Source organism: Plectropomus leopardus, chromosome 2 (assembly GCF_026936395.1).
Source record: "Plectropomus leopardus strain MGB_pleo_1.0 chromosome 2, ASM2693639v1, whole genome shotgun sequence".
Lineage (NCBI taxonomy): Eukaryota > Metazoa > Chordata > Actinopteri > Perciformes > Serranidae > Plectropomus > Plectropomus leopardus.
Genome location: NC_142177.1, coordinates 13,818,261 through 13,838,353, shown reverse-complemented (window position 1 = coordinate 13,838,353; position 20,093 = coordinate 13,818,261). Strand labels below are relative to the sequence as shown.

The window sequence follows — 20,093 nt, the reverse complement described above, 5'->3', positions numbered from 1 at the left end:
TCCTCACATTGCCTCTCTTTCTCCTTCCTGTCCAGGCTCTATATGTCCTCTAGTCTTTTATGCTTTTCTTTTATTGCTTTCATGGTTCTGTATCTCTCCTCGGCACCTTCTTACCACTTTTGCCTCTTTGTGTGTCTTAACCATCTTCTGGATGCTCCATCTTTTCACAGCGAAAGAGCTTGGCGCGAGATCTGTGCCAGTGCAGTCTAGATTGTGCCACCCTATCGAGAGAGTGGGTGTCAAACACAGACATTGCCACAGCTTGCCAGGGAGATGGCACCACACTGAAGCCAATGGCTGCAGAGAAACATGAATATATGTCTGCTGCCACCCACTCATCCAGGACCTGATCCCTTTGGTTCCCTGGAAGCTGAAGGAATACCTCCAATTCAAATAAAACCTCCTGAAGCTCTGTCCTTTTTCTGCCACAATAACATAGCAGCAGTTCTGCAGCTAACACCTTTCAGTCCTAAGCCCCTCCCATCATGTAACCACGGGCATATACACACGCTTCATACAGTAACCCAGTGTTTCCCATACATTGCTTTATTTCATCGTAGAGCTGCACGCAGCACATTCGCTCAGCTCTTCCTTTCTCCACTCTCTGTCTATCAGACCACAAATAAGAGGAGAATTTGCTTGCTAGCCACCACACAGTCTCACTCCTCGCTGCTGTGGACTGAATTTGCAGGAGGACAGCTGGCAGCAGCTCAGGAGACGGACCTTCAGTCGGCAGCTTTAGTGGCTCTAATTCAGCTAGTTCAAACCTCCAAGTGCTGGGTGTAATGGCAGCAACAGAAAGTTTGCTAGTTTGGCAGAGAGTCAGAGCTGTCTGGTCTCCTGATCTGGTGTTTTCACTGGCTGGATTCAGGTAGCTGAGGCTGCTGACTGGGAGTCCATTTCCTGTGCTACTTCCCGTTCTCCTCCCGCTAAAGTGGTCTGTGTTGTGGCAGGAAGTGAGGCTGAAGACACCATTAAGGACTCATCTAAATAGCTAAATTTCTGTATGAACAAACTTGAAGCTGCAGTCATGAGCCTTTAGCTCTGGTTAGCAGAAGGCTAAACTATTAGCAACATTTTTTTCCATCTCTGAAATACCAATACTGACAGATGTTTTATTTTGTTTATTGTCAGACTTTCTTTCAGACTCTGTCTTCTTTTTTGGGGGGGAGGTTGCATTGCAGCTTTCTCTACAGGAATTCCTGCCATTAAATAAGGCTTACATCAAAGGGATGCACACACACATCTGCACATTTGCTCTAACAGTGCTACACCAGTGGGATCAGAACGTGTTGGTATCAGCACATACACTGACTGATAATGTACGTGTAAAACTGCAGTATCGAAAGGACAAAGTTGTGTTTGAGGATATTTAGAAAAGGTCACACGATTACATAGTTTATCCACAAAAGAACGCTGATAAATTTATTTTTTTGTATTTATTTTGGTCACAAAATAGTCTAAAAAATAATTTAAGTAAAAGATTTGTTCACCTATGCTTTGTATTTGTGTAAGAAAAATTAACGTTGGCTGATAAATTGTCACTTCATATTTAAAACTCTCCAATTTCAATACTGCTATTGGTAAAAGTAAAAATCCAATATCATTCAGGCCATTGCTTTTACAGACTGAAACCCTCTGAGCCTGCTAGTAATTTATCCAATTGCAGCTGCTATTGTTTGCAAAGAGGCAAGTTGCAAACTTTTCAGAGCCAGCTTTTCAAGCCTACAGGCAGTGAGTATTTGTTACTTTAAAGACTGATTCATTGGAATATTCCTTTAAATCATCTCCAATACCTCTGCTCGTCTGCTACCTGTGTGCAGAGCTGCTGTTCGCAGCGTTTTATTCATAGCTCGCTTTTTTGATTCTATATCAAGCCTTATTGTGGCAAGCAACCAGAGAGCTTGCTCACAAACATGAACACTGCCAGAAACACTCCAGGTAATTCAAAGTAAAAAAAATACAGACATTAGTTCCCCTATTAACAGGAAAAATTCACAACACATTTAAAACACAAAGGCAACCTGCTAAATGTCAGTGCTGCAGTTCCGGAATTTGTGTGACAACAAATGAGCAAATGAGGAGAAACTTTGTGAAACAGAGAAAAGACAGAATGCGTAAGAGGTGTGAAAGATTAAAAAACAGATGACGTGAATGACAAGGGAGAGGTGAGAGATTTAAGACATTAGATGGGTGAGAAATAGTGGGGGGGGGACTTGAGACATACGCCAACACATGAACACAGTTAATTCTGGAAACACAGAGAGGAAAATGATGCAATAAGACAAAGGATTTTGAAGCTGAAGGTACGGCTGATGCACATCATGTGAACTCTGTTCGTTGTGAAAAGGCTTTTAGTAACACTGATGAACAAATTTTGAAACAAATCAGACGATTTAAGTCAAGCAAATGATGTCATGTCTTTTAAGTTATGATGGAGGTGACCGTAAAGTCAATACTGCTTTGAAAAAAGGCAAATAAAGCGCTGGGAGTCAAAGTCAGTGGCAAAACACCTAGCAACATGCTCCACTACAAGAGATGTCACAAGAACCACATTTTGCCATGATGACACACACAGACTCACAAGTAGAAAACAAAACCAGCCATCAGGACATTGTTGCTGCTGGTAAAAGATACATGAACCGTACCATATTCAGAAAAAAAAAGGATGCCATGATGAATGATTATTTTATCTCACAACCATTTGCAGAAGCTTCGAGGCAACAGGTTTCAAAAGATAAACACACCATCACAACAATCATCAGCGCAAAGACAAGACAGCTGCCGTTAGTATTGTAATTTCCACCCCGAGGTCTCTCCAGCGACCCAGAATGAAAGTCTTATCCCATCTGAACAGAAATCACAAACGCTGGGTGTACACTCCAACACACACACAAAAGAACACAGCGAACACCCCAACACAGACACACCAGAAGGGACCCCTCCTGACCTCCTCAATCCCAGTGGAAGCACCCTGAGATCAGCAGCGCGACCACAGGGTGGCGAGTGGCCCGAGCCGGTGTGACGACCCTGCTCTGACAGAGTGTCAATACAAAGCAATTTACAAGCGCATGAAAAATCGACCCTCGATAACAGGCAATTTCTCTGCTCTGCTGCCTCAAGAGGCGTGACCCGCCCGCGAAAGTGAGGGAGGAAAAGAGGGGGGAGGAAAGAAGACAAAGAGGACGAGGAAGAGGAAGAGGAGGAGGAGGAGAGGGGTGATTATGGTCCAGTGGATGTGATTACAGCCCACTGTGCTGTAAAGGGGGGGGTCAAAAAAATTGGACAGTAATAGGGCAGGGAAGGGAATTGGTGCAAACGATTGTAATAGTGATGTGAGGAGCGGAGAAATCACTGTGATGAATGTGATGGTTGGATTCCACTTGTGGGAGAAACAGAGATGGAGGGATGAGGGAGAAGTGAGTTTTAAAGCTCAGAATTATGCAGGTCTGACAAAAGGAAGAAGAAGAAGAAATCAGCATATGTGAAGACAGAAAAAGAGTTAGGACAAAGTAGAGAAAGAGGGAAGGAAGGTGGATTGAGGAGAGGTAGGGAGGGGCAGAGTTGTTGTTGTTGTTGATGAAATGTGGATTGAGTGTGTGTTTGCCTGTGTGGACTAGAGGCCACAGGTGAGGACAGAGATAATGACCTCATTCCTCTTCTCTTTTGCCCAGACACTTTCTTCCACACCACTCTATTCATCAAGCCCCTCTATCCATCTCTCCATCCCTTGCTTCCTCTCTTTCCTCTAATTCTCCCTCCTCTCTGTCGAAGAAGCCAGGGGTCACACCTTCATCCAAACAGACAGGAACACACACAAAGGAGGATGTAGCGCTATGTGTCTGTGAAATGTGTGTGTCTTTCTTGTCACAAAAAACACACACACACATACGCAGCGTGGAGGCAGATGTCATGGACTTAAAGAGAAAACGAATTTCTATTAAAACAACACTTCATCATGAGTTCAGCTGTGTCGGAATCAAAAGCTCGCCTCTGTCATTCAGCGACAGGAGGGGTCGTGTAAAATTAACCACCGCCAGCCTAAATAAAGGTTTTGGACAAAGGTAAATGACTTTTAAACTTTTTTAAAGTTTCTTTTTCAACTAAAATAAATGAGGTTCCTCAGTAGAGGAGCTGTTGTCATATTAATTCCAGGTTTCTTTGTTATGCTCTTCTTTACATTGAAAGACTTTAAGATTGGTTGTGAGCGCTGCATTAATATAGTGTGTGTATATGAGATCGATTGTGTATTTTTATGCATACACTTATACAAGTGTGGACTACATGTGCTGACATGATGTAAATTGATACAATTTGTTCTATTTAAACTCAGCATGACCTATGACTTGATTCAATTTCAGCCTAAATCTAATACTTAACTTGAGCTGGATCAGTGCTGCATTCAGTGGGTTTATTTTTAATTTAAGCGTCTAACAACATCATGTGGCTTGTGTCCTTTTTTCTCTCCTTGCTCATTTCTGGCACTACGCTCTAAACGGTCAAATCAGGACCCTCCACCTCCTGCTCTGGGGACACATATCCTCTCTTTCTCCTGCTTCCTGTGTTTGAACAAAGGACAAAGTAGAAAAAGAAAGAAGGAAGGTGGATTGGGGAGAAGTAGGGAGGGGCAGAGGTTTTGTTGTTGTTGATGAAATGTGGATTTTGTGTGTGCTGACTGGAGGCCACAGGTGTTTGATCAAAGAATTGACATATGGCGTCATGGTGCCTCAGTGCTTAGCACTAACACCTCACAGCAACTTGGATCAATAAAATGATTATTGCCATTAAAATTATTATTTCATCAACAAACCATTTTCCCCTTTAAAAATCAGACTACAATTAAATAAAATGAGACAAAACTCAGACCATTCGATAAAAGCCACATACGCCGAATAAAGAGCTGTTGACACCACGGCGGATGCAACCATCATTATAAACATACATGCATTAAATTGGCTGCAGCTTCTTATAGATTCAACAGTGAATTAAACTTCAACAAAGCAGACAAGATGGACATGTACAATAAAAACAATATAAAATGGCTGCAGCAACAAACACACATATTAGGCCTGCAGCCATACAAAGACTGTGCAGATTTGACACACCACATAAGAACACACAAAACACAGCACTACTAAGCAATGCAGTGGATGTTGAAGTTCTCATCTGGAGAGTGAGAAAGTAAGTGTGTTGTTGTACTCACCAGTCTGGGGGTCGTTTTGAGAGATTTAAGCACGGCAAAGTCCTCCTCACTCTTCTCTGGCTGAAACTTCTCTACCTCTGTCTCAGTATGACCAGCCCACTCAGCCTCTCAGTCCAACTGTGCTCCTGAAATGCAAAAGGTTTTGAGCTGAATGAGGCTTTGCATTCACACACATCAGTGAAGGCAAAAGATCCTCATTACACAAAGGCATCACTGCTAGCAGATCACAATTAGCATTTTAGCATTTAGCATGTTAGCCTGAGCCAGCATTTAGCATGTTAGCCTGAGCCAGCATTTAGCATGTTAGCCTGAGCCAGCATTAGCATGTTAGCCTGAGCCAGCATTTAGCATGTTAGCCTGAGCCAGCATTAGCATGTTAACCTGACCCATCATTAGCATGTTAACCTGACCCAGCATTCAGCATGTTAACCTGACCCATCATTAGCATGTTAACCTGACCCAGCATTTAGCATGTTAGCCTGAGCCAGCATTTAGCATGTTAACCTGACCCACCATTAGCATGTTAACCTGACCCATCATTAGCATGTTAACCTGACCCAGCATTTAGCATGTTAGCCTGAGCCAGCATTTAGCATGTTAGCCTGACATAGCATTTAGCATGTTAGCTTGACCCAGCATTTGGCATGTTAGCCTAACCACATGGACAGCCTGTCTCAGACATTGTGGATGGGTAGTGGGCAGGCTGAATGTACTGTAAAGACCCATGGATGTGGTTTAAGTCTAAGGTTAAAATGCTGAGCAGTTTCATTGTCTTTTTTTGAATGAGTTGTTTTTAATTTTATTGTTTTTTTTGTTTGTTTTTGTCTTTGCTGTTGTTTGTGTGTGTCATTAAACAAACCAACAAAAATAGAGTGTGATGATGAAAGTAAATCAAATATGAAATATGGAAGGACATGTACTTACAGGGTGCACATAACATGGCTGGGGTCAAAAGGAAAGAGCAAAGCAGGGAAGCTGCAAATGCAGCCTCTCAGGAAGCTGAAATGTTTGAATGAGAAAGGGGTGGGGCCTTTCAGGCAGGAGTGTTTGTGCTCTACTTCCTGACTCAGGTGTGGTCATGTGATCTCCTTAAAGGGGACACTTGACAATGGGTGTTTGGTTTGCCTACCTTAGTATGTTCACAGGGTGGTGCATTAAATCAGTCATTTAGATAATGTAGAAAAATGTAAGCTAATGTTAATTATGGGAGGTTTTGCATGTAATGTTATCAGTCTATTTTGTGTTTGCTAAATATTCACAGAAAGGTTCCCTAAAGGAAATGTTTAGTTTTATTATCTGAAGTTTTAGTGGCTAGTCTCAAGCCAAACCCAGACAACAAACTGTATTTTAGAAAATAAGTAAATATGGCTCCTGCTCTACAGTAGAGAGCACAGATTCTCCTGAGAATTGTTTATTTATTTATTCATTTGTATTACATCATTTAAGTAATTTCTCAAAAATGTTATTTGTGAATTATTGTAAGCTGGCCCTAGTATACTGAGAACATGGGTGGGCTGATTCTGTTGTACAGTGCACTACATTTACATTATGCAATTAAAACCACTTGTAGAAATGAAATGTAGAATAAAAGTATTGTGCATTTTTTAACTGGTTTGTGTATGTGCATGTGTGTGTTTATGCATAATAATCTACATCTGACTCTTCCTCAATAATTTTCAACAATATGTTTCCTATCTCACGCGTTGCTCTGATTCCTGAAGTATAGAAAATGGTAAAAATATGTGAAGAAGCAAGTCTCGCTGTCCTCAACCAAGGACATAAGTTAAAATGATTATTTTAAAAGGCTTAAATATAACATATACTTCTGAAAATCTTACTATAATATAATTAAGACTAAAACAACTCTATTAACAGAAACTATACATCCTTATACATTTGATTACTTCCTAACTGGCTTAAAACATGCTTGCTGCAACTCTCTTCATTTTAAAAAGCCAAGAGATATGTTCTGCTGGTCTCATGTGCGTCACATCACTATGAAGCACAGGATGTGCTTTTCACAGTTCACCAGGACTCAAATAGACTGCATGCATGGTATTTAAAATAAAGGCCTCAGTGCCATGACCAACACAGAGAGAAAATATAAATTGCTGGACTGCAGGAGGAGGTATGTGCAATAAAAGAATGACAGTAAGTGGGCATCTCTAATGACATCTGTATTTTTTGAGGACAAGCTGTTGTATTGCAGATATTGGTGAAATGTAAGGAGTACTGCCTGATACTGACAAAACCTAGACTAGAGACACGTAACAAAGTCAAGTCATCAGATGCCAAAATTGCAGTCTCCTTTCAAACACCCATTCTCTTGTTTTATCAGTAAGGAACAGCTACCTTCTGAGCTGTTCTGTAAAACAAGTCCCTCACACAAACTCACCAGGAGTTAGCCCATCATTGTGCATATCAGAGTTCAATGCTGTGATAACAAGCTGTGGGACTTATTACGTTGTATTCTGGTCTTGCTGGGATGGGAGAGTTTGAGTTTCCTGTGCACCTGCCTTGTTCTGCACCCCCCGCGAACAAAGACCCCCTGCGTGGCACACCTGCGGTATCCTCATAAAAACTCTCTAGCTTAAATATTCAGCGTGTGGGAGTGCAACACAGAGAGAGACTTTGGCCTGTATTGTCTCCTCTACACATCGTCTCTGCTCGCTCAGATCTCTGAAGACAAAAGAGGGAAGGAAAGTACTTGAGCTATTAAAGTGCAGCCTCGTCTGTGCACACATTCTGCGAATGTTTTGATCAAAACTAAAACCACTGCTCAAAACTCAAGTAGAGGTAAAGTGCATTTTTAAGGTGCATCTCAGAGGGATTGTCACATCAACATTATTACAAAAATGTCTCAAAGAGATGCAGAAAACTCTAAAAAGAAAAAAAAAAGGGGGTGTGGCTGAGTCTCTAAATGTGACATGAATTATGTGAAAGCCGAGTACAATCCCTCGTTATTACACAGGCTATTTTGTTCAATGATTTAAGACACTCGTGCGTCGTGTATATCGAATGTCAGCCTGTATGACAGCTTGTTCTCTTTCCCTCTTGCCTTCCAAAGCTTTTTCCCCCATGTTCCTCATTCAATAGTAATTCTCTCTTTCTCTCTGACTCTTCTCCTCCTCCCTACGTACTCATCTTTTCGCTTGTCACTTTCCCTTCATGTCAATTAGCATCTCCCTCCATTCCTCCTCCGTCTGGCACACCGCTCGCCCTCTCTAACACCCTCTCCATTTGTATCCCACTATTTCCCCATCTCTCTTTCCTGTGCTCCCCTCCCTTCTTCTTTTCTTTTAATTCCACAATCTTCTTCTCTGCATGCAAAGCATCCTCATGTTCATCTTTTGTCCCCTCTTTCTCATTCACTGTATTGACACTTCATTTTTGTCATTCGCTTCTTCATCCATCACACTGCTCCTCTCCACTTTGTCTGTTTCCGCATTCTCTCTCTTCTTCCAAAACATCACCATGTACATTTCATCTTCCTACAGGATGCTCCTGCCTTTACCTCCTCGGTTTTTTCGTCCTTCTCATCCCACACATTTGTCTTTCCCTCCAACATGCAGCATCTTCTCTCCTTCTCCTTCTATATTCATCCCAGCGATGAGTGAGTGACCTGAATCTGTCTCTTTGCATTACAGCCCCTCCCTTCTGCAGCTCAGGAACACCTCCAAAAACCAATACTATGGCTGCCACCTTACCTTGTGCACCCTCGTTTGTGTGTGTGAGTGTAAGTGTGTGTAATTGAACCTGGAGTGATAAGGAAGCTGGCTTTTGTGTGCTAGTGCTACAAGTGCACTGGACTTGGCTGTGCTTCATCAGTGTTTGCATGTGGGAGCCAGTTTGTTGGAGGCAATGAGAGTGCGAGTGTGTGTGTGTACATTTTCTGTACAGCACTGTATGTTTATCAGTATGCCAAGCAGGGAGCCTTAAATGGTGTGTGGAATGGAATGTTTTGCGTTTTCCAGAAAGAAAGAAACTCAAGATTATCTCACATTGCCAGTGTCTTGAACGTATGTGCATATATTGTTGAGTGCATGCATGTGTGTGTGTGTGTGCTATCTTCAATGTGCACAGTGTCTGGTATGTTGTCTGTAATTGCCTGTGCCTTACCATCCATCACAGGGCTGTTTTTCTCATGCTTTCTTTACTCTTCAGTCACAAACTTGTTCTTTCTTCTGCAGCGAGAAAAAGCAAAAAACTTTTTTCAAAATCATTCTGACAAGTGTTTTTTTGTTGGGTTTTTTTTTTTCCAACAGAATAAAAGCATACATAACAAACTTTCTAGAAAGAGATTGCGTGGGGGGCTGGATGGGGGAGGAAGAAACATCATATCTGCCAAGCAGGAAAACAATCAAGGCAGATAGCACCGAGTTGTCAAAGAGTGTGACACCACCAAAACACTGAGGTCCCACCCTGGGAAAATGAAAAACATTGCGCTGACACAAAACACAGCATTCTCTACAAACTTTGCTTTTACGCTCATCTTCTCTCACGCTCCACTTCAACTTTAACTTTTATTTTTGCAGCTAATGTTTCCAAGATGCTGCAACACCTAACTTTTCTGGCAAATTTACTTGATGCCGGCAGACTAACGGATGCATTTACTTGAAGTTTGGTCTTGTAATTTGTTACAAGTACGAAAAAGTACGAACAACAACATACATTAAGGAGACTTGGATTCAAACTTTGAAAAGGTGAGTGCAAGTTGGGAATGTCAAAAATGTGGTACATGACAGTCAGACACAAGTTGGTCCTATTAAAGTTTTGTAAGAAAACATGTCTTCTTGCCTCAAGTAACCAAACACATCTCACAAGCTTCGTTTTTGCAACAAGTTTTAACTCTTGACTGTTAAGATGTTAACATGAGTTGCTGACTTTCTAAACTCCTAATCTGTCATTACCAGGCCTTGTAAACATGATTCTGCAACTGCATGGCCCATTTCTCACCTAAGATGAATTGATTATTATAAATTTAGTGGACAGTAAGGGAGAAATGTGGAAATATTTCCAGAACAGTCACCAATATTTCAGTTTCCAATTTGAAAAAGAAGCAAAGGCCAGACCAGCCTGGCCAGTAAATGGTATGCAAGAAAGGCTCATCACCCATTTCAAATGTTTTAACTAAATAAATGGGCATTATAAGTGTTTAACAGCCTCTTAGATATGGGTTAGCAGTGGCGTTAAGCCAAATAATAAAGGACACATTTTTATTTGTAATAAAGGAAGATTCCCATTTGGGTAACTGTGTTCAGTGTTTTGTTCTCGTGATCAAAAAGGATCTGAAGCCTAATCCTGAGATTCTTCTGTGAATTGTTTTCTAATATAGAAACTACTGATAAACCCAGATCAATTTCAGGCTTAAAATTCCAATTCCAGTTCACAACCAACAACTTCCTGCTTAAACGCTGCCCATTCTGAGCACAGATACAGACACAGATACAGATAATGGTGTACTTGCTCATCCCTAGTTAGCAGGACCTGCTACACAAACTAGTAGGCTGAGAATGACATTATCAGCCCATTAAATGCCCAGTAGCATCTTCAGCAGTTTTGTGTATCTCATTTTTATTTTGTTAGGTTTAGACTCCTATATGTCATAGTAGTTTTACAAAAAACATCATGGTTTGGCTTAAAATAAGTATGTTTGGTACAAAATTAATATATGACGTGACATAACTGACTTGGCATACATCATGTGACATAAGTTACATAGTTAAAACAACTCTACAGTGACATGCTTTAACATGGGAACATGAGAGTCCAGTTTGACCCATCCACCACCGACTGCCTTCCCTACATGGACTTTCTTACTTTTTATACTAACATTACATCACTTGACTTCCTCTATCAGCATATAACGAAAATTAGGCCATTTAATGGGCTGATAACAGTGTACAGAACCTATCAGTCTGTGTAGCACCGTTCTAACCCATATTTATGAGGCTGTTAACCACTGATGATGCCAGCTTAACTGACTGATAGCATTCAAACTGATGTTAGTTGTCATTTAAACCATCCAGACAATAGTGAGGAGAAATTTGGGGTTTTCCACACCCAGTCTAATATCTTATCATCTATTGTATCTTTGAGAGTATTTGTAGAAAAGTAGACAGAGTATGTCTATGCTTTAATTTATTTTTCAAAGAACAATAATGGCTGCAGTAATAGGCAAAAGAGGAGAGGGTGACACAGGAGATTTGCTGCTTATTGGCTGTGGAAATGACTGCATCAGTGGTTGAAGATGCTGTGAGTCATCACTGACCTGTCCCCTCTGCTTTTTACTGTATATATTCTAACAATTTCCAGTGGCAGAAAATTCCTCTTTTCATGTCTAAAAATAAGAAAATATTCAGCCCAGAGGTATTATGACATTCAGTAGGGACTACACACAAACCGGGACCTCGTACTCTCCAGGCGACAACACCACTACAGCACCTACAGACATATTCAGCTTTACAGAGTGGCTCACGGCCTCTTCCAGATCCTCCCTGAGGTTTACCAGATTTTTTTCTCTGAATAACATCTGATAAACATGAGAGGGTGCCACATTCTAGGTGGAAATGGACCAGAGAAGTGTAACCCACAGAGGAGCACTCCACACAGCCAAAAGAAAAACTTCATGGCTAATGTTGTCCATAGAGAGAAAACTGAAATGGACTAGAAATGCATAAAATGCTCTGCATAGATAACTAATGACAATTTGACAAGGAGATAAAATTACACCAGTGGGTGTTTAATGTGTAGATTTAATTAATACTGTCACTTGCTTTGTATTCTTGTGCTGTACATGTTCCGTAGGAGTGCACCAGTCAAACTCTATCTCCATATTTTCCTTTTCAAAGAATATCAACAATCCTACCTTGACCTTTTTTAAACACAGTGAACAGCTTGCAAGTCAGATGGCTGTGCTTGTTTACTTCACATTAACAAAGCTACAGATCTCATTTGGCCCGAGCAGTAAGCAATGACTTTAAAAGTACATTAATTATGAGCACTGAAAAAACTGTGTCTGTGTGATCTCATCCAACAGAAAAAAAGTCATTACAATCTCAAGTACTGTTTTTTTTTGTTTTGTATTGTACATCAACATGTGCATTTTGTGACAAATGTCACAAAATGGTGCACTTGCTCATCCCACACTGCATGAAGAGTTGTGACATTATTATTTTCTGCATTGTAAGGTCGTTCTTGAGGTTCCAAAAAATGATGGAACCTGTACCACCACGTCCTCTCATGCCTGCTTTACCTCTGCTGCTCTTGGTGGATATTTTGCAAATTATCTGCAAATCAGTTTCTTAAGCATAACACCTCTCACATCTGTACTTCGCCAAATCCATCATTCAGACACACGGATTGGTTAATTCATGTTCCGGCCAAAACACACCACTGACTAATTCAGAGTCTAAATACAACCTCTCTGCGCCATGCGCCATACCTCGCACCCAGATTATCCATCGTTTAACTATCACATTTGACTTTGGCACACCCTAAACACATTTGCACCATGCGCTTTAGAGCTTTCGCCATAGATCCTCTAAATAGGGCCCTTAATGTGCACAGCCACACCTCACACCGGGAGACGTGTTTACAGTGTGTGTATTTAGGTCCATAGAGGCAGTGACCTGGACACGATTGTGGAGTGGGTGCAGTTAAATGGACCGTGGCTGAAGCAGTGGACCCAGGCAGTGAATGCTTTGCTTTAGGTGGTGGCACGTGGGGCCTCAAGCACTCAGACACACTGTGAAGTCACACAGTCACTACTCAACACGCCACATCAGGCACACTGCATGAAGAGTTGTGATATTATCCACATTTCATTGGCAGTGTAAAATGCTATCATTAGCAAAATGTGGCACTGCAGTAGAAACATTCAGTGATGAAAATCAGCCTTTGTATCTGTTTGGAGCTGCATAATGTCAAAATTGGATGTCAGAATCTACCTGTCTTATTAGCCTGAATCACAAAGTGAGACTGCAGCATGTCCCATCCCCAATTTGAAATCCTACAGATCCACTCAAAACTCAATTCAGATGTCAGACCAAATTCATTTTAGCCATCAAGTCTCATCACTAAGAGACAATTTTGACACATAGGAAACAGCAAGTGGTCCATCACAGCATAACTGGACTCACCAGTAATTGAATTGCAAAATGAGAATCATGTGCACCAAACATCAATTTTGTAGATGTTTATCATTCATGTATAAAGTGAAAAGCAACACAGAGGAAATGTTAAGTATATATTACACCCTAAATAAAAAATAAGGTTTAAGTTACATATTTTGGGGCATATTGTCCTCAGAGTTATCACTTGTCTAATTAGGAGATGACAATGTGACATCACACAAATTATATTCAGTATACTGTTGTGCTTACACCATCTCCTTTACATGAACACACCTGCTGTATTGTAAGACATTTTTAGATAGAGTAAAAAGTAGAAGTAGGAGTGAACAAGCAGTTTGGGTATTTTTTGTCTTTCAGTGCATTTAATTACTCTCCAGAACTTGCAAACACTTTCAAGGCATTATAACGCATTTTCTCAGTCAGCGTCTTACCATGATTTAGTGGTTTCTACATGAGCACATTTTCTGAAAAAATTAGAACAGTTGTGTTTATTTCACATGAGATTCTCTGAGATTTTAGTTTCACTGGTCTTCTCTGGGCCCTTTCCATTTGTTAGGATTTGGTTGGAAAAAGCTGATGTCATATATATCAATGCACCAATCAGGATTTAACAACATTCAAATCTGAATCTGGTGACAGTTGGTGGATGTGTTTGGTCACTGTCAATCAAATCTGATACTCACAAAGTCGTGATGAGCTGACTTTGATAGTCTATGAGGACAGAAGACGAACCCTTTCTCACAAACTTTAAATGCTCATTTTACGGGAGCTTAAAAGAATGCTTAACCCACAAAATTACCATTTGTATGTCATTTACCCACCCTTTGTTGCACTGAATTTGTGGGGAAAAATGTTTTTCTTGCATGTCTTCATGGTGAAGGAATAATACAAAAATGGAAAACGTTCTTGACAAATTTAAGTAAAAGGGGTCTGGGTTTAACAACAGCATAACTATATTAAAAATATGATTGACAAATTCTTGCAGAATTCATGCAGCCTCATTTATCCAATCGTACTCTCAGTATTTTCCAAACACGTGCATTTTCGCCAAAGCTTGCCCGTGTGTGAGACTGTTTATGTGGAAGTGTTTTGAATAGTAAGGTTTCAGTACAAAAAGCAGGTGTTTGGGAAATACTGAGCATATGACTGAATAAATGAGACTTAGATTATTCCACAAAAGTTGTGTGAGAGTTTGTAGACAGATGTTTTGATGTAGTTTTACTGTAGTTTTTGGATTCTTCATTCTCTGTGAAAGCATGCCAGAAACACAAAGTTTTCTTTAAAAATTCAACACAACACGGACTGAGTAAACAAATGATCTTTTCAGGAATCAAGTATTCCTTTAAGGAAAGACAGAATAAAGACTTAACTTAAAAGAATAAAGACTTAACTTAAAAGTGGACATGTTGACTTGTCAAACGCAGATGTAACTAAGAACATTATTATGGCTCTCTTCCATTCAGGTGTTCTAGTTATAGAGCTGACATATTGTGCATGCTGTCTCACTGGCATGGCTTACTCACATATTTCAACGGAACTAAGCCATCGTTAATGTTATTAGCTACACCTGTGCTTCCCTGCTGTGACACGTCAAAACATCTGCGCTGAGATGGGTGTACGGCTAAGGAGCATAACAAGGGCCTGAGGAGCACAGATATGCAGAAAATCTAACAAACTGTGACATTCAGGGCATCATATCAAGCGAGAGAATTACCACTAATCCTGATGATGAAAATGGCTCACTGTGCTGTGGCGCCACGTTGCAGGTTTTGGTTCTCATTTTTGTACTCTGACAGTCCAGTCATCGATCTGGCTGAGGAACCCGGCTTTGACATGAGCTCAGGTGTGGGAAGCGATGAAAGGGGCAACAGAGACTGAGAAAAAAACTGATAGGATGACTGCCTCATCTTGGCAACACCTCCCTGGACTCTCAGCTCCCTTCACCTCCTTCCTCTGCTCCTTCCTGTTTTTCTCCCTCTGCCCTCCACTTCTTTGCCCCACAGGACTCAGCGGAGCAATGGACAGAAACAGAGCCCAGCCACCTCCACCTGGTTATTATCAGCCACACACCTGCTGCCTCTTTCCCTGTGCTTGCTTTCCTCTCGTGTTTCAGTTCTTTCCTGTTTTAGGTTCCTCGTCCTCACTCAACCCTGAATAATGGGGATATCTCATTTTTGATTTTTGGCAGCGTATGCATATGGATGTGCAGTGAGGCAAATTAAACAGTCTGTGTCTTCAGTATGTGGTCTTGAGCATGCTGTGTACCTGCATTTTCTGTGTATCTTGCACTGTTTGTTTCTGCATGATGACACTGACTTGACATTATCTACAATCCTCTGCTGGAAGACAAAACGCTTTGCCTTTGCACAAAGTGCAAGGTGAAATGTGCTAAACCAATCGTTACCATCACTTTCTACTCTCTCTCAACAATCCTGTGATGACTCCTGCGTGACAGGTTACCATGACGACCTAACATTGAAGGCACCTCTCCATCCATCTGTGCTGCAGCAATTGCTTCCACCTCGCCCCGCTTTAACCTTCCCTCTCTTCCTTTCCCTCCTTTCCATCACTTCTTCATCCTGCAATACAAATGCTATTCATTCAGACGAGAGAGGAAAGGGTCAAGGCTGCCGGCTTTTTGAATGCTCCAGAAGAACTGAACTCTGCCGACAAAGGCGGGAGAGAAGGAGCGACAAGCAACAGGGGCTATAAAAAATTCATAGCCAATGGAAAGGCACAGGGAGTGCCACGGTATGTGAACTGTGCGCTGTAAACTTCTTCTCTCTTTGTTGCCTGGCTTTCTCTCTCTGTGTTACAGTCATTTTTTTCCTATTAATGTCCTCTGCAGGATTCCAGGCCTTCTGACCTTTATTGCATATTCTTTATTGTAAAAACTACTGCAAGAAAATTCAAAGTAAAGTCAGTGGCACTGCTGTTAAAGTGAATTTTAAATAAAAGTGTGCATGTAACTAGAGACTAGAGGGCACGATCAGATGAGAAGCACCATATATCAAAATGTGCACTATTATTATTCTCACACTTCTCTATAGCACTATTTTTGTCAACCAAGTACTTTATGTGTTTCAGTAAGGCCAACATGAATTTATTCTCAGTAATTGTACTGAAGAGGAATGACACAGCAAGATGTCTTTTGGTGTTTGGTAGAAGAGAATAGTCATTTTTATGTACTCTCTGCACAAGCTGATGTATGAGCTACCAGGGAGTACACACTGAAATGTCCCCACTACAGTACATAAAAGCACATCTGAACATTTGGCAGCTGGGCTGGCTGCTGGATGAGCAGAAGCAGCAGAATTTTCATATCACGCAGTAATTCAAGCAGCAGTTTACAGACTAGAATAAGCAGCAGCCTGGATGAGAACCAGATCAATTTAGACAGACCTCCCCATCCACTAAGAGTGCAGCTAATAATTAAAATGCTGCTAAAGAAATCTTAGATTACTGACAGGGTTTGGTTGGTTACAGTTTTGCATTTTTCTGGTTAATCGCTTCATGTGCTGTCAGTGGGCTATCTGAGCCCGGAAGCAATAAGCTTAGTGTAGCTTTGAACAAGGGTGGATATTTCATTTGTTTCAGGGGTAATAAACAGAACACATTCTCAAGAGCAAATCATCAATGGGACACAAAGAAACCACGATTTTTCATTGTGTCCACGGTGCAAGAATGCTCCTTTTCTCAGAGTAGGTTCTCTCCCAGAACAAGAGGAACCATGACATCGGTGTCTGGTGATCAGTCCAGGCGTCATAACTGTACATGGACTGGTCCAACATAGCCGAGGCATCACCAACAACAGACATTTTTAAGAAACTTTTAGCTGTTTAAACAGAAAACACAAAACACCAACAACAGCTCGTTATGTAAAAATGGAAGAAAAAAAGGCAAATGAACCGACAGTGAAGTCCAGGCTTTACTGTGTGGTGACACTGTGTGAGGTTATCGCCACAACCTATGAGTTAGATCCACCCCTCCTCCTATGGTTATTTCTACCTCCAAAATTCCAAGATGGCAGCAACCAAAATTCCAAACTCAATGTTTCAAAACAGAAGTACGCAAACCAATGGGTGATGTCAATTATTTTTATACAGTCACAACTCACACAACTCACACAATTTGTGAGATCCTATCCCCTGTGATTTCCACCCATGGTTAAGAATAAAAACTACCAAAGAGTACAGGAAGCTTTAAATGATTTGCTTACCACCATCTTCTTCATTGTGTACACAAACAAAACTGTAACAACTGTCAGGTTTTGGTTTTTATGGTAAACTCTGACAGAGCCATGCTTGCTGTCGCACTGCTTCCAGGTTTACTGAATGGACAGACATGAGAGTACTGTAGTATTTATCTTCTCATCTAACAGTCAGCAAAGAAGGGAATACATGTATTTCCCAACAATTCCTATAAAGCCACGGGTATCAGTGCACTAGCAAATGTCAAATGTTTATATGACCCAAACACACACAAGAGACCGCAGGGAACCACTACATTCACAGACCAGAGGGCACAGACACCAAGCTGTGGTTTATGAGTGAGACACACAGCAATAAGTTCTCACATGTGGGGGTTGAGGTTTATAATGATGATGACATTGTCCCATGTGGCATCTGCAGTTATGAAACCTAAAGGTCACTAACACATATCCTTTGCTGTAGGTAATACAGCATGAAGTGATGCCATGAGATCCACAGCCTCCCTGAGCAGCACCAACATACATTTATGAACCCTTTCTCTTATCTTCCTGCAACAACCGCGGCGAAGAACTGTACCAGCAGTTAAACCTCAATCTCCAGGTAGCCGTCAACTCTGTTATGCATACACCCACGCACACACGCACACACATACGCCTCCACCATGGCCTTATCCCCATGGTAAATTAATTGAGCTAATTAAGGGTCCTTGTGTCAGTTCCATTGCCAGGCAATGTCCGTGCCTTATCTCAATCCCACAATGCACTTGATCACAAGCTGCTGTGTTTGAGACATTCCCAAGAAGTGATTAATTAATTCATGAGCACCGGGTCGTTAAGACACACCGCGTCCCTCTGACATCAAAGTGATGGCGGTGAATGCACGGGAGGATGGCGGTTGTGTTGAGGCGGAGTGAAAAGTAGCATGTTTAGAACTACTCTGTTGATCACACATGAAAGGCTTACAGACGAGCTGAATGCAAGGGTTAAAGGGCAAAGCTTAGGCTGAATCTTTGAGGGATTTAAGAAGCGCCTGGCGTTGTCTGATATGTCTAATCAGCACTAATAATTTATCATAACATTTAATGTAAGTTTTAAGCCGATTCACATATGTGCGCCTCTGAATAAGAAACAAAATGTAAACATACTCTATTCATTTCATCTGTTCTGCTTTGTTATCTTTAAAGAACATGCAATGCAATTTTATCTTTTTTTGACTGCTTCGCATCGTAGCTAATTACCAAGCCGAGAAATAACGGAGAAAATTATTCTACTTATTGTCTGAGGAGCTGCTCTTTCAAGAGCCATTCAAATAATTGGAGAAAAATAAGCAACTGAAAAATGTGTACATATCTATTTGACTTCTTTGTTGTGCCCCCTCAAAGCTTAATGCCACAATAGACCTAAAGAGATTCATTCTTCTCTCCAAGGGAAAAGCAGCAGCTTTCAAGTTCGGTTCACTGAAGCTGCAAGACACAGGGAAAAAAAATTGCAGCCAAAGACACACATTTGAAGATCAAAGGGTGCTGTATTGTGTGTTTGTGGGTTTGTTTGCATGTGTGTGTATGACGGCGAGAGAAAGAGAAGGAGCCAATGTGGACTGCAGCCATAAGCAACAATTCTTAAGCTTTTTATTAATCTGGTGTGGACCCTCAGCTGGTTGAGCTATGATTAAATTGACTGACAAAGTCTTGTGTGGGAAGTCTGAAATTGACCTCTCTGACCTCCAGACTGCACACAAACCATCCATGTGTGTGCACACACACAGAGCTTATAATAAAATGCATGCATGTGAAAGCATTTCTGCACAAGCATAAAGACGCCCACACACACACACACACACACACACACACACACACACAAACTCATGTCATCTCTCCATCCTTGAGTGGAGGTGTGAGGGGTGGATGGGCTAATCGGACAGACTCCTCAGGATCCTGTGGGATGTGACCCATCACCTTGCAGGGAAGACAGGCGAATCCGACAGACCACCTCTTCCCATTCACAGCAGGGGGTCTCCTCGGGGAGCCATGCATGTTTGTATGTGTGCACCTGGGGAGGTAGGAAAGCTCAAAGGTGAACAAAGGTGACACCTGGAAGTCAAGTTCAGCCCATCATCGATTTGACTTTGGCTCAAGGGGGAAACATATCAAATAAGAAAACAGACCATCATCCTCAGAAACCATCAGTCATGAGTGGCTGGGTTGTGTTCGGCAGATTAGGTCCAGAAGATACTATAGACAACCTCTTTCAAAGCTCTGCAATGCTCCATATAGATTGTCAACCCATGTGTATTAATCAGCCATCAGGAAGCTTTAGGTCAGTGGAGCAGGGAATGGATTTTCTCTGGCCCTGATGGGGAGATGCTGTCTGTAATGGTTTCTACCTGTGGAGAAATTAACAAGCCAGTCAGAACAGAGGAACATCAACCAGTGAACTTTCACTTCACCTCAGACGCACAGACGTGGTAAAAGATGCCCTTAAAATGCACTCACTGGCTCAGAGAAATTGCCTTGATTTTGTAAAGAACATTTCAAGTGTTTAATTG

General features: G+C 41.4%; 1 long non-coding RNA gene across 1 annotated transcript in view; it reads right to left on the bottom strand.

The window, feature by feature from the left end:
* The window catches only part of LOC121948471 (uncharacterized), a 94,266-nt gene extending 88,012 nt beyond the window's left edge, over positions 1–6,254 (bottom strand). The window contains exons 1-2 of the long non-coding RNA XR_006106149.2: positions 6,128–6,254; positions 5,204–5,328 (exon numbers count right to left, since the gene is read on the bottom strand). This is a non-coding gene — a long non-coding RNA (uncharacterized LOC121948471). The remainder of the gene's footprint in view (positions 1–5,203; positions 5,329–6,127) is intronic.
* Between the last annotated feature and the right edge of the window lie 13,839 nt (positions 6,255–20,093).